Here is a 13,511-nt window from a genome sequence, read left to right on the forward strand (position 1 = left end):
GTAATGTTTTGTATTTTAAATACAGTGGTACCTCGGGTTAAGTACTTAATTCGTTCCAGAGGTCCGTTCTTAACCTGAAGCTGTTCTTAACCTGAAGCACCACTTTAGCTAATGGGGCCTCCCACTGCTGCCGCAACGCCGGAATACGATTTCTGTTCTCATCCTAAAGCAAAGTTCTTAAACTGAAGCACTATTTCTGGGTTAGCGGAGTCTGTAACCTGAAGCATATGTAACCTGAAGTGTATGTAACCCGAGTTACCACTGTAAACAAAAACAAATAAGACACCAGAAAACCTATCCAGAACAGACATTCTGTAAAATAAGCTATGAAATGAGTCAATATCCTTTTTATAAGATCAGATCCTTATTTTAATTCCTCACAATTCATTTTTTCAAGTGCTTAGTGTATGTATTTTTTTTTTTTAAGTCTTAGTCCATCTTTCAGCAAGGCTTCCTAAGCAGCTCAGAACACTTTAAAAACAATATATTATAAAATTAGGAGACACTTACAAAGCTTTATAAATAATAATACTGCTCAAATGTGCAGATGGCTTGTTTCAGGTTAAATAATCAAATGCTTCCCTTTGGGCTCATGATGGGGATAAGGTATTTCAAAGCCAAAGCTTATAACAATTGTTTTGTTGTTTTAAATCAAAGCATTTGCAAAATCCTTGCATTTATTAATGCTTTTCTCTGCCCCTTACGCTTTCGGTATTAAGACACTTTCATAAGTGAGGGATAAAATAAGGTATACTCTTTTCAAGGAGGCTGTACTGTTTTGGCTTTTTCTGTGTGCTTTTGGGAAGTGTTGACATGCCACATACGACAAGATGAAAAAGAAAAGATATCTGAAATTACAGTGCATCAGTGCAGGTGGATGAAACTGCAGATCTCCCTACACTTGCAGGGATTAGTGAGAGTGGAACTTCACAGGCAGGCATTTATGGCTTACAAGTAGATCATTGACCTCCTTGCTAACTGGATATGGCAGCTACTAGTGACATACAGGTTCATTTTGTCACAGGGAAGTTCTTTTTTATTTCTGAAATACAGTGGTGCCTCACAAGACGAAATTAATCCGTTCCATGAGGCTCTTTGTATAGCGGTTTTTTTGTCTTGCGAAGCAAGCCCATTGACAGCTTAGCGGATTAGCGCTATTAGCGGTTTAGTGGCTTTTAGCAATCAGCTGTTAAGGGGCTTATCAGCGGATCAGCTGATAAGCGGCTTAGCGGCTTAGGAAAAGGGGGGGAAAGGGGGGGGAACCGCAGGAACTCGCAAGACATTTTCGTCTTGCGAAGCAAGCCCATAGGGAAATTCTTTTTGCGAAGCGCCTCCAAAACGGAAAACCCTTTCATCTAGCGGGTTTTCCGTCTTGCGAGGCACCACTGTACCTTCTATATTTGAAAGTAAATATATTCGCAGATAATCAGTTTTACCACCAACACCCTCCAAACAAAGCTGTCAGGCAATGTACTCCCTCCTCCACTTCCATACTTCATTAGTATAGATTAACTCCTCAGGTTTGCTTATAGTTAGAGAGCAACTTTCGTTGCAAAAGGCTTTGCAGTCTTTATATTGTTGGTCCTGACAACAGATATATTTCACTACTATACCAGATGTACTGATAAAGGAATTGCCGACAAAAGCCTACCACATTGTTTAGGGATTTGAATTATTATAATCTAGTGGTGTTAGAGTCTCCAGGGAGTACTGATCAGCATCTCACTTGTGTGGTGCATCTAGACTCACATGTCACCCTAACAACTTACTGTCCATACATAGTGGAACTTTGGCTTCTCCTGCATCTGTTGCACAGCACAGATTGGGCTTCACAGATAACTGCAGGATTCTGAGAAGATCCAAATGTATCTTCTATTGATCACTAAAAGTTATCAAGTGACCTTCAATGTAAGTTATCTTAATATTTTATTCTACGCCCCCCCCCCCCAATATATATATTGAAGTACTTTTCTTTAAAGTGATATTTTTATGATTTTCACACATAGATTTTGATCATTCAGATGAAGCATTAGCTTTTTAGAGGTGACCAGGCAACTGTCTCTGTTTTTCGTTCACAGTTATCACAGTTATCACAAAAAGTCCCATTTCAAACTTGGAAACAGTTATATTTTAAAAAATCTAAATTGTGTGAATTACAGCTATTATCTTCTGGACAATTATATTATAAAACTTACATATGGTACATACCAAACTATAGGCCGGGAGCCAGCGCTGTCCGCAGACACTTCCGGGTCACGTGGCCAGCATGACAAGCTGCATCTGGCGAGCCAGCGCAGCACACGGAACGCCGTTTACCTTCCCGCTGGTAAGCGGTCCCTATTTATCTACTTGCACTCGGAGGTGCTTTTGAACTGCTAGGTTGGCAGGTGCTGGGACCGAACGACGGGAGCGCACCCCGCCGCGGGGATTCGAACCGCCGACCATGCGATCGGCAAGTCCTAGGCACTGAGGTTTTACCCACAGTGCCACCCGTGTCTCCTATCTATAATACTGTGTATTTAATTACACACCACACCTTTATTTCACACTTGCTCCAAAGATGTGACGGGGTTAACTTTATCCTCACAATATCCCTGTAATGTTAGCAAGCTACTTGGAAAATAAACTCCTGGCAACATGCACAACAGAAGCTGCCATTGTAGTAAAAGTTTATTCTCTCAAAATACTATTCTTGCTTGGTATGTACCATATGTAAGTTTTTTTTCATGCTGAATATAATTACTAGAGTAAATCAGTAAAAAATGTATTGCATTTGTTCTGCACGAAAGTTATTACAAAAGATTTTTATGTATATCTAAAAACACCACACATTGTAAATTGGGCCCTATACATATCTCTTTACAGAGACATACTAGTACAGTGGTACCTTGGTTTACGAACTTAATCCGTTCCTGAAGTCTGTTCTTAAACCAAAACCGTTCTTAAACCAAGGCGCGATTTCCCTAATGAGGCCTCCCGCCGCCGGTGCCCTTCCACCTTTCGGATTCTGTTCTTAGACTGAGGTAAAGTTGTCAAACCAAGACACTATTTCTGGTTTTGCGGAGTTTGTAAATCGAATTGTTCTTAAACTGAACTGTTCTTAAACCAAGGTACCACTGTATTGTTTTAATGTGTCTATTTTTAAAAATCTAAATCCACCAAATGTGTTGCTAAAGTATGAATAACAAACTTGTCAAAATTCTAGTGGGATTTTTCAGTGGCAGCTTAATGTTGTTACATTTTCATCCATTTAAATTATTCAAAACACATTATTCTTGTGTTTTTTTCAGCACTGAACCTCCTCACAATAGCTCTGTGTTGCGGTCCTCAGAAACAAACAATCCAGCAGTTTTGTTTTTTAGAATTTGCTTCCCAAAAATGTCTCAAAGCGCTTTAACAATAAAAACATCAACAATAAAAAATGTATATAAAAACAGTTTCAAGTCCAATACAGACATAGAACTTCACTTAAAAGGCTTGTTGAAGAAGGAAAATCTTCCACAGCTGCCAAATAGAGTGTGCCAGTCTGATATGTGATGGCCGGAATTTCCAAAGTAGGTGCCACTGTGTTAAAAGCCCAGTTCTTATGCCATACAATATGGGCTTCTATAGACTGCAGTGATCAGTTGGGTATATAAAGGATTAGAGAATCTTTTAAGTACCCTGCCCTCAAGAGCTTTGTACACCAGTACCATCACCATGAACTTAGCCTAGTAGCTAATTGGTAGCCATTGCCATTCTTCCGGCTGTGGTGTAACATGATGCCAATATTCTGTTCCAGTGAGTAGTGAACTACTGCATTTTTCACTAGCTATGGGGCAGCCCCACATATCGATTGATCAGTTATCCAGATCTGGGAACCACTCACCCACAATGCCTCCATGTTGCCAGTTTGTTGGCCCTCATCCAAGCAGTCACCAAGTCCAGGCACTGGTCCAGGGCTTGCATAGTATCTCCTTTTTCAGATAAATAATGCTGGACATCATAGTTCTGATCCTACTTGGTCGTTCCTAGAGAGTGAGGCTGGGAGAGTACTCTTTGGCCCTTGGAGCATGGGTAGGCAAACTAAGCCCCAGGGGCCGGATCTGGCCCAATCGCCTTCTCAATCCGGCCCATGGACGGTCCAGGAATCAGCGTGTTTCACCTGAGTAGAATGTGTCCTTTTATTTAAAATGCATCTCAGGGTTATTTGTGGGGCCTGCCTGGTGTTTTTACATGAGTAGAATGTGTGCTTTTATATAAAATACATCTCAGGGTTATTTGTGGGGCATAGGAATTTGTTCATTTTCCCCTCCCCAAAAAATATAGTCCAGCCCCCCACAAGGTCTGAGGGACAGTGGACCGGCCCCCTGGTGAAAAAATTTGCTGACCTCCTGGGAGCCTTCAGTGTGGCGTTCCCCAGGGTGCAGTTTTATCCCCTGTGCTTTACTACATGAAACCAGAGTGGGGTTATTCAGAGTTTTGGAGTAGGCTGTCAGCAATATGCTGGTGACACACATCTCTACTTTTCCTTTACATCTGCAGGTGTGGCAGTGGATGCGCTGGACCATTGTCTTGCCTCAGTACAGTGGTACCTTGGGATGCGAACGGGATCCATTCCAGAGCCCCGTTCGCATCCTGAACATGCGCGGGTCGTGTTTTGCCGCTTCTGTGCATGAACCTGACGTCATTTTGACCGTCTGCACATGCTCAAGCGGCGAAACCCGGAAGTAACATGCTCTGTTACTTCCGGGTTGCCGTGAAGCACAACCTGAAAATACCCTGAAGCGTATTTATCCCGAGGTATGACTGTAATGGACTGGATGAGAGCAAAGAAGCTGAAGCTCAATCCAGATAACCCTGTTAGTAGGCCCCAGTGTTAATCCCTAGACAGGATAGATGGGAAGTTGCCCACTGTTGATGGGGTTACACACACTCTGAAGGAGTGGCTACATAGCTTGAAGGTCCTTCTGGATTCTTTGCTGTCACTGGAGGCTCAGGTGGCCTGGGTGGCATGGAGTGCCTTTCATCAGCTTTGGCTGGTGGCCCTGCTGCACCCCTATCTTGACTGGGATAGCCTAATGTCTGTTGTCTGTGCTCTGGCAACCTTGAGGTTACATTACTGCAGTGCATTATACCTAAGACTGCCTCTGAAGACTGTTCCAAAACTTTGGCTGGTGCAGAATTCAGCAGCCAAGTCACTGACCGGGGCAAGACAGTTTGAGCATATTACACTGATCCTGGCCCAATTACACTGACTGCTAATTAGTTTCTTGGCCCAATTCAAAATGCTTATTTTGACCTTTAAAGTCTTAAGTGACTCAGGACTGCAGTATCTCAAGGACTGCCTCTTTCCTTATGAACCGACCCAGACCCTGCAATCACCACCTGAGGTCCTTCTTTGTGTGCCTTATCCATGACAGGTCCATAGCGTGACACAACACAATAATGGGTCTTTTCTGTGGTGTCTCCCTGTTTGTGGAATGCCCTCCCCAGGTAGGCTCACCTGGCACCGTCATGACATATCTTTAGGCACCAGACGAAAACATTTCTCTTCAAGCGTTCAGCTGATTAACATTCTATGGCTTTTTAAATGTGTTCATGGGAGGAGAATTATTGTTTTGTTTTATTATCCATATAATAATTGTCCTGATGACCCCAAAGACACATTATATAATGAACTTTTTTAAAAGGCTTTAAAAATGCTTTTCAAAAAACCCAGAAACAATGCTGAAGTCACCAAAAAAGAGAGACATTTGTTCCTATATGCAGCATGTGTGTTACTAGTGCAAAAATGGAAAACAGATAAGGCACCAACAAAAGAAGAATGGCATATCAAACTGTTACAATATGCAGAGCCAGCAGGGATGACCACTAGAATCAGAAACCAAAATGACAAAGGGTATAAAGAGGACTGGAAATATTTTTTTGAATATATGAAAAAGTATTATAAACAGACAATCAACCTAGCAGGATGGCAAGATTCTCAGCAGTGTAAGAAATAGCCAAAGTTTATATAAAGAGTTCTGATAGATGGGATGAACCAAGAAAACGCGAGAAAAAGAGGAGAAAAAAGGAACCATGGAAGGAGAGGGTGGGAAGCCAGTTAAGAAATGTCTTTTGGATTTCTGTCTATTTATGACAAAATAAAAAAATTCCTTCCAGTAGCACCTTAAAGACCAACTAAGTTAGTTCTTGGTATGAGCTTTCGTGTGCATGCACACTTCTTCAGATTCAGTGTGTATCTGAAGAAGTGTGCATGCACACGAAAGCTCATACCAAGAACTAACTTAGTTGGTCTTTAAGGTGCAACTGGAAGGAATTTTTTTATTTTGTTTTGACTATGGCAGACCAACACGGCTACCTATCTGTAACTGTCTATTTATGGACTTTCCTCCCTTCTTTCTTAATTTCAGAGATTCTTCTCTTTTTGTACTGCTTTTGTTTATATCTTGTTGATATGGGAATGTATCAGAAATGCAAATAATTATAATAAAAACAAAGACATAATATATAATGTAGGGCCACAGTGAAATACGTAGCATTTATAGTTCTACAGGGAAACCTTGTGAAATATAAGAAAAGGATATAACTGCCAACTATCAGCTAATCAAGAGCACTTACAATCCTCTCTCTATATATATGTATAATGTATATAATAATCTACACACACACACACACCCCATATGGGGGAGGGAGCAGAAATTCTGTACTCAACGGATGAGTCTAGACCTGGGGTTATGAGCCAAGGAAGATTAATTCTCTGACTGCCCCATTTTAAAGCGAAACTCCTCTTCTCTATTTTTAATGGATACATATTCTCCCCCTAGAGTGCTAGGCTCTGAGATTCTTACTAAAATGTAAGGTGGGGCAATCAAATTTTTATTACACTCATTGCTACCTATTTCAATTAATGGACTTCTAGCAAGGTTGATGCTTCTGAGGCAAATGTTTAATATTCTGGATATTGCAGGAAGTGAGCCGGATGAACTTCAAGTTCACTCAGCATTTCTTCCTACAGCCCAGAGGGCAAGATTGACTAACGAAGGCTAATTTAACATTTTCTTCTAATATAAGAAGCCTTTGTAGCAGAAACAGCATTGCCCTAAACTGTTTTTTCCCTGTGATGAGTGCAGTTCTGCCTCCTTCACTTAAACATTCTCTTTCTATCCTAGTGTATCCATCACAGCACAACCTAGCCTACTCATTAATGTTTACTGCGGTACCTTGCTCAGAATACATTTGAAGGATTAGTATGTGGCATGAAATGTGGCCCTTGTGCCCAGAGTGCACTAGTGAATATTTATACTGGCACCTGAGAGGCATTTTGTGGTAGTCTGAAAGGGCAGTTCATGCAGACTGAATTCTGTGCAACATGTATTTTTCTTTAGTTTCTAATTATTCAGATGGTATCATGGAGAGGCAAATAAGAAACTTCAGTTGGGCTACTGTTGGCTTGTGCAAAAAAGTACAATTTACCTCTTTTTAAATTCACCTTCAGGGGTTTAGGTGGGTCAGCATTGAAAAAACAAAAAGGTAACAGTTCAGTGAACCAGGCCACATGTTGCTGACCTGGAAGTTGCTATTTTGTCCCCATATGCATGAATACTTGTCAGCAGAGGATAACACCTCAAACATCTTGCCTTACCCTATAGATGCCCAATTGACTTCTTCAGTCTGCCAAACTGCCACACAATACTCGTTCTGTATTTGTAAATAATAATAATATTTTGGTGTGGCAGCACCCACAGTTTGGGACTCTGTGCCTTTTCACATCAGGCAGGCTCTTTAACTGTACAGGTGCCTTCTAAGAACATTTTTGTTTAGACAAGCCTATCTAGTTACGTGGAATGTTTACATGTAAATTCTATGAAATAAATAAGTTAACTAAATCTCATGAAGTTCACTCTAATTTACATAGTCATTATGTTACTATAAAACTCTTTATCCTGTTACATAGAGACATTTTAGGAGTGATAGCACATTTTACCTTACTGCATTTTTAGCTATTCTCATCCACAGTTGTGTGTTTTGAATCAACTTAATATAGGCTTCAGCACTGTGGACAGCACTTAGCGCCCTGTGTGGCTCTAGATAATGTTTGATAGCAATACGGTGGTACCTCGGGTTAAGAACTTAATTCGTTCCAGAGGTCCGTTCTTAACCCAAAACTGTTCTTAACCTGAAGCACCACCTGAAGCACTTAGAGGCTAATGGGGTCTCCCGCTGCCGCCGCACCACCAAAGCACGATTTCTGTTCTCATCCTGAAGCAAAGTTCTTAACCCAAGGTGCTATTTCTAGGTTAGCAGAGTCTGTAACATGAAGCGTATGTAAACTATAAAGCGTATGTAACCTGAGGTACCACTGTAGTTCATCCTGCACTATACAGAACTCAAGTGTGTCCACAGAACCTGTTTGCAAAGAAACTTCTAGAATTTGCTAGCCTTCTTACTGTACCTTCTTACTAGCCTTGAATATTTGAACCGAGGAAATGTATTGGGAATCTGAGGGGAGATGCCCACACAGCAAAAGTTACCCACAGTTCCAGCCACCACACACAGGCAACTTAAGATCCAAAATAGTTTACTACTGTAGAAGATTAGGCTTTAGTAATACAGTTCCAGACATTGATATACATACAGTTTGTAAGCTTTGGAGATGCAGATACAGATATATACAATTACAAAGTATCTCTGTTGTTCCAGCTTCAAAACGTAAAACAGACTCCGACTTACAGAGGGACTCATTGACTGACATGCCTTAACCGCTTATATAGATGGCACTGGGCCATTGCCATAGCAACTGGCTTGGCTGACCATGCACCTGTTGGCTTATCTCATACATGGGATGATTTGTGCTCATGAAGGAAATTAAGCCCTTCCTCCATGTCCAGTTTCTCCAACAGGAAACTACAAAGTCCCGTAATGATAAAAAGTATTCTCTTGGGGGAAAATAATAGATTCCTTGGAGGGGAAATTACATATGTTTTTGCTTTTATCCATACTTGTAATTAAAAAGTGTTACAATGATTTATATCTGTGTTTATCTCATCACACATCTAAGATTCTGCCCTTAAGTTGACAGATATTTTTAATAAGCAAGTTAGCTACAATCTTGCTTAGAGGCACCAAAAGACTTTTACAGCTACATAGAAAGATAGTGGGTGAGAAAGCAGAATTTCAGATAGCTGAGTCTTCCTTCTGACCAAGTGTGCAACGATGCCTTTGGGAATTCTGACTGAATCAGCTCTAAATTTTTAATTTGCAGGAAGTCAGCACTAATGAGAACTTTAGTTTTCCTTCAGAAGCCTTTTATTTTTGCTTCTGAAATGATGACTTATTAATATTATTAACAGCCAGGCTTAAGCAAAGGGTTCTGGAACAGCTTTTGTAAAGCTTGTTTGACCAGCCTATCTTAACCGCAGACAGTGTCAAAGGTTTTAGAGATGTGGAGGGCAGTTTATTATTGAATGCCATGCCCTTTAGGTAAGCAGGCTTCTGAATTAGTGAATATTTTACCAGAACCTAACAGGGTTTATGTTTATCTCATAGCTATCAACCAACAGCATCATTAAAGGGGGGAAATGAGGCTGCTAGTAGTGCAGGTTGAAATAATTTTTGCAGAAATAATGTTTTTATCAGCAGTTGAAAGTAAACAAGATATCTTTAATAGGAATAAAGGAATACATTAAAGAAAACTTAAATATTCTTCTAAGAAAGCTGTATGTGGTCTATAGAAAAAGTTACACTTTTATTTTGGTAAGAGAAAGATGTGTAGTTAAATTGCATTTTAAATCTAATGTAGAAGCAGCAAGTTTTTCAGTTTCTTTGGTGACATGCTGCTGTCATTTGATATAGGCATGATAAAGATGAGATTGGCATTCACCATTCATAAATTTAAGAAAAGTCCTGCTTGTTAGCTCTCAGATGGCCTATAAAAACTATTTATGGAAATATACTGCATTGCTTCCTAAATTTAAAAGTTAGGAGATTCCCTCAGATTAAGAAAGGTACCATTGAGTGCAAGAGTATGCCTGCATGGTTATTGAACAGATTTAAGGAAGCTGCAGGTGGCGCTGTGGGTTAAAGCCTCAGCGCCTAGGACTTGCCGATCGAAAGGTCGGCGGTTCGAATCCCTGCGGCGGGGTGCGCTCCCGCTGCTCGGTCCCAGCGCCTGCCAACCTAGCAGTTCGAAAGCACCTCCGGGTGCAAGTAGATAAATAGGGACCGCTTACCAGCGGGAAGGTAAACGGCGTTTCCGTGTGCGGCTCTGGCTCGCCAGAGCAGCGATGTCACGCTGGCCATGTGACCCGGAAGTGTCTCCGGACAGCGCTGGCCCCTGGCCTCTTGAGTGAGATGGGCGCACAACCCCAGAGTCTGTCAAGACTGGCCCGTACGGGCAGGGGTACCTTTACCTTTACCTTTAGAAGGCAATAAACATTTGTTCAAAGGGGGGGGGGGTAGAGAAGCAGATTGCTAAAAACATTAATCCAACAATAAATATGTCTTTAAATGTGTATCAGAAGCAGGAAACTGACCAGGGCGGCTGGCCAGATTTGCACTCTTCAGGGTGTCTGTATATCTACTGATAAAAAAGTTAAATGCTGGCTGTAGGTTTTGGAGGGCCCTTGGTTCCAGACTTCCTCCATGGACCACCCTCTCTCATTGAGTCTTCTCATCACTATTATCAACAGCTATTTCTGTTGTTGTTCTTCCAAATCATTAATCCAGTTTCAAAAAGCTTTTGACAAAGTACCTCATCAAAGACTCCTGAATACGCTTAGCAGTCATGGCATAAAAGAAGTCATTTTGTGGAACACTGGTTATGAAACAAGAAACAGAGAATAGGAATAAATGGACAGGTCTCCCAGTGGAAGGATGTTGACAGTGGAGTTCCCCAACTTCTTCATAAATGATTTAGAATTAGAGCAGTGAAGTGGCCAAGTTTGTTGCTGATCCTAAATTGTTCAGTGTGGTTGAAATAAATAGAAATTGTGAAGAGTTCTGAAAGGATCTCTCCGAAGTGGCTGGTAAAATGGCAAATGCAATTCAATGTAAAGAGGTGGTTGTGAAATTAAAAACAAAACTTTAGATTCACCAAAAGTTCCATTATTTCGAGCTCTAAGTATACCTGCTCTCATGAGAGTCACAAGGGTCTTTAAGCTCAATCAGAATGCAATAACATTTATGCAAAACATTCAGTACACAAGGTACAACTTTAACTTTCCCAAATTCGCAATGGAAAAGAACAAACTAGTTTCAACATTCCTCAACCTTTATAAATAAAAATGTTTGCCCTTTAGCATCAGCCTGCAAACAATATCTTCCCCATCCTAGAAGGTTGCAGTTAACATGTGAAAGCAGAATATTACAAAATATTTGTTCCAAAGCTAGCGGTCAGCTTCACCTTTAGTTCAAGCCAACCTGCTTTTTGGTTTAAATGGAGCAGAGTTCATATCTTTAATCCTTAACAACTGGTGGAAACCAATTTGTTTTGGGAGGAGCAGGGTATCAGAACACATATTTAGAAAGATAGGTTTGGGGTTTGTGTTTTTTTGTAGCTACGGTTTGGTTTGGTTTGGTTTGGTTTGGTTTTGTATAATGTTGTTGTTTTCCCGCCTCCTTGTCTTTCTTAATTTTTCTACATATTGTTATAAAATTAGGTGGTTTTGGTTTTTTAAAATAAAGAGAAATTATTCCCAGTGGTGAAAATAAAAGCACATCGAGAAGAGTTTCAGAAGAATCTTTCTAAACTCAGTGAATGAACAACAAAATGGCAAATGAGGTTCAGTGAAAGTGTAAAGTGATGCATGTTGATGGGTGGGAGGAATCATAATTCAACATAAACACTGCAAAGTCAGTGTGTGCGCGCCGTAAAAAAAAAGCTAATTTGTTGCTAGGGATTTTAAAGAAATGAATCAAAATTGAAGCTGTCAATATAGTCATAGCTTTATACAAATCTATGGTTAAACACCCTTAAAATACTGTGCACAATTTTGGTTCCCTCTTCTCAAAAAGGCTATTGTGCATCTGGAAATTATGCATTGTAACTGAATGGCAGGATATTCTGGACAGATGATGCAGTATAGTATTTCATAGTGCACAAATTAATAAACATAAGTATGTTAGGTGAATTAACTTCAGTGGGTCTGAACAAAATTTCATTGAATACTACTCCATGTTCTTAGGAATCTAAAATGTTATATAAATCAGGGGCAGGGGGAGTTGGCTACCCAGTTAATCTTTGGTTTCATGTGGAACAATCCCTAGGGATTCCATAGAAATCATCAAATGTCATCATTGTCTATTATGTTTGTATCATAATTATTGTGTGAGCCACTTCCCCCCCCCCAAAAGGGAGACTAAATTATGAAAATTGCAATAATTATGTCCAGTAATTGTGTTGTAGAAGGGTAGGCCTTCCACAACAACAGTGCAAAACGCAAGCAATGCAGGTCAATTTTACACTTTCTAGTCAGTGCCATTTAAGTGAATAAGCACCAAGGCACAGGCCTTTTAACTCTGGACCTGGTAGTAAATTAAACCCTTAAGGAAAAGAGCAGAAGTTAAAAATCACAATCAGCACAATGTAGCTTGCCATAACATGCATAATGCAGGCTTTCCAATTAGAACGCTGCAGTTTAAAAACTTTCTTTCTAGACTGATGAGAGAGCAATTATTTTAAGCAAAGTAAATGCAGTCTTCTGGCTCTGCTTCCAGTTACTTCTTGCTCCAATAGCAAAGACAAAAGCTTTTGAAAACCATAGTTGCTATTGAATTTTGTATCAAAACAGCAGCAAAGAGAGCAATTTGTTGCTATAAACTCAAATCCTGCTAATCAATGGTATGCAGCCAGCCAAAACATTTGTAAAAGATGTAAGCAAAATCACATTTGGTAATCAATTTATAAAAGCAGTTCATTGGTCCTAAAGAAAAATCGATAGTGAGCTTAAGAATAGGTGATTGAAGATATGTAATATAACCATGCATTTTGTATACTTTCAAGATGAGCACTAACTAGGAAGTCTGTATTGGAGGACAATGTGAAGGTTTTCTTGCTATAAATTGGCTAATTCACATCTTTATGAAGATCTGTGGAAGAGGCTTGAATAATTATGCATGCTTATAGTCACTTCCACTTCTACTTATTTTTCTACTCTTTTGTCCATTTGGTGTGAATTTCTATTTCTATTACATCATTTCTATTTAATGTGATTTTTTAAAAAGTGGGGGCACCTTTTTGTGTACACCGATATCCTTGACACCAAGTAAGGACAGTTCTGTTTTCCTTTCAAGTCTTCAGGCAGCACTTCTGTTGTCAGGAGTTCTGCTTCAGCTGATTTGCCAGCAGCCACCTTATTTGGAGGAAGCAGACTTGGCTACTGTCATTCATGCCATAGTTACATCCACATTAATCTACCATAACACAATCTGTGTGGGGCTGCCTGTAAAGTTCAGAAGCTTCAGCTGGTCTGCAATGCAGCTGCCTGGTTGCTTGTGAGATAAAGTAATCAGACCATAAAACATTTATT

The 13,511-nt window shown here is 40.1% G+C and overlaps 1 protein-coding gene across 4 annotated transcripts in view; it reads left to right on the top strand.

Annotated features, from left to right (window-relative positions):
• Positions 1 to 13,511, top strand: part of BTBD9 (BTB domain containing 9) — a 156,495-nt gene that overhangs the window by 97,796 nt on the left and 45,188 nt on the right. The window lies entirely within an intron of this gene.

The sequence above is a fragment of the Podarcis cretensis genome (assembly GCF_951804945.1).
Source record: "Podarcis cretensis genome assembly, chromosome: 3".
NCBI classification, from domain to species: Eukaryota; Metazoa; Chordata; class Lepidosauria; order Squamata; family Lacertidae; genus Podarcis; species Podarcis cretensis.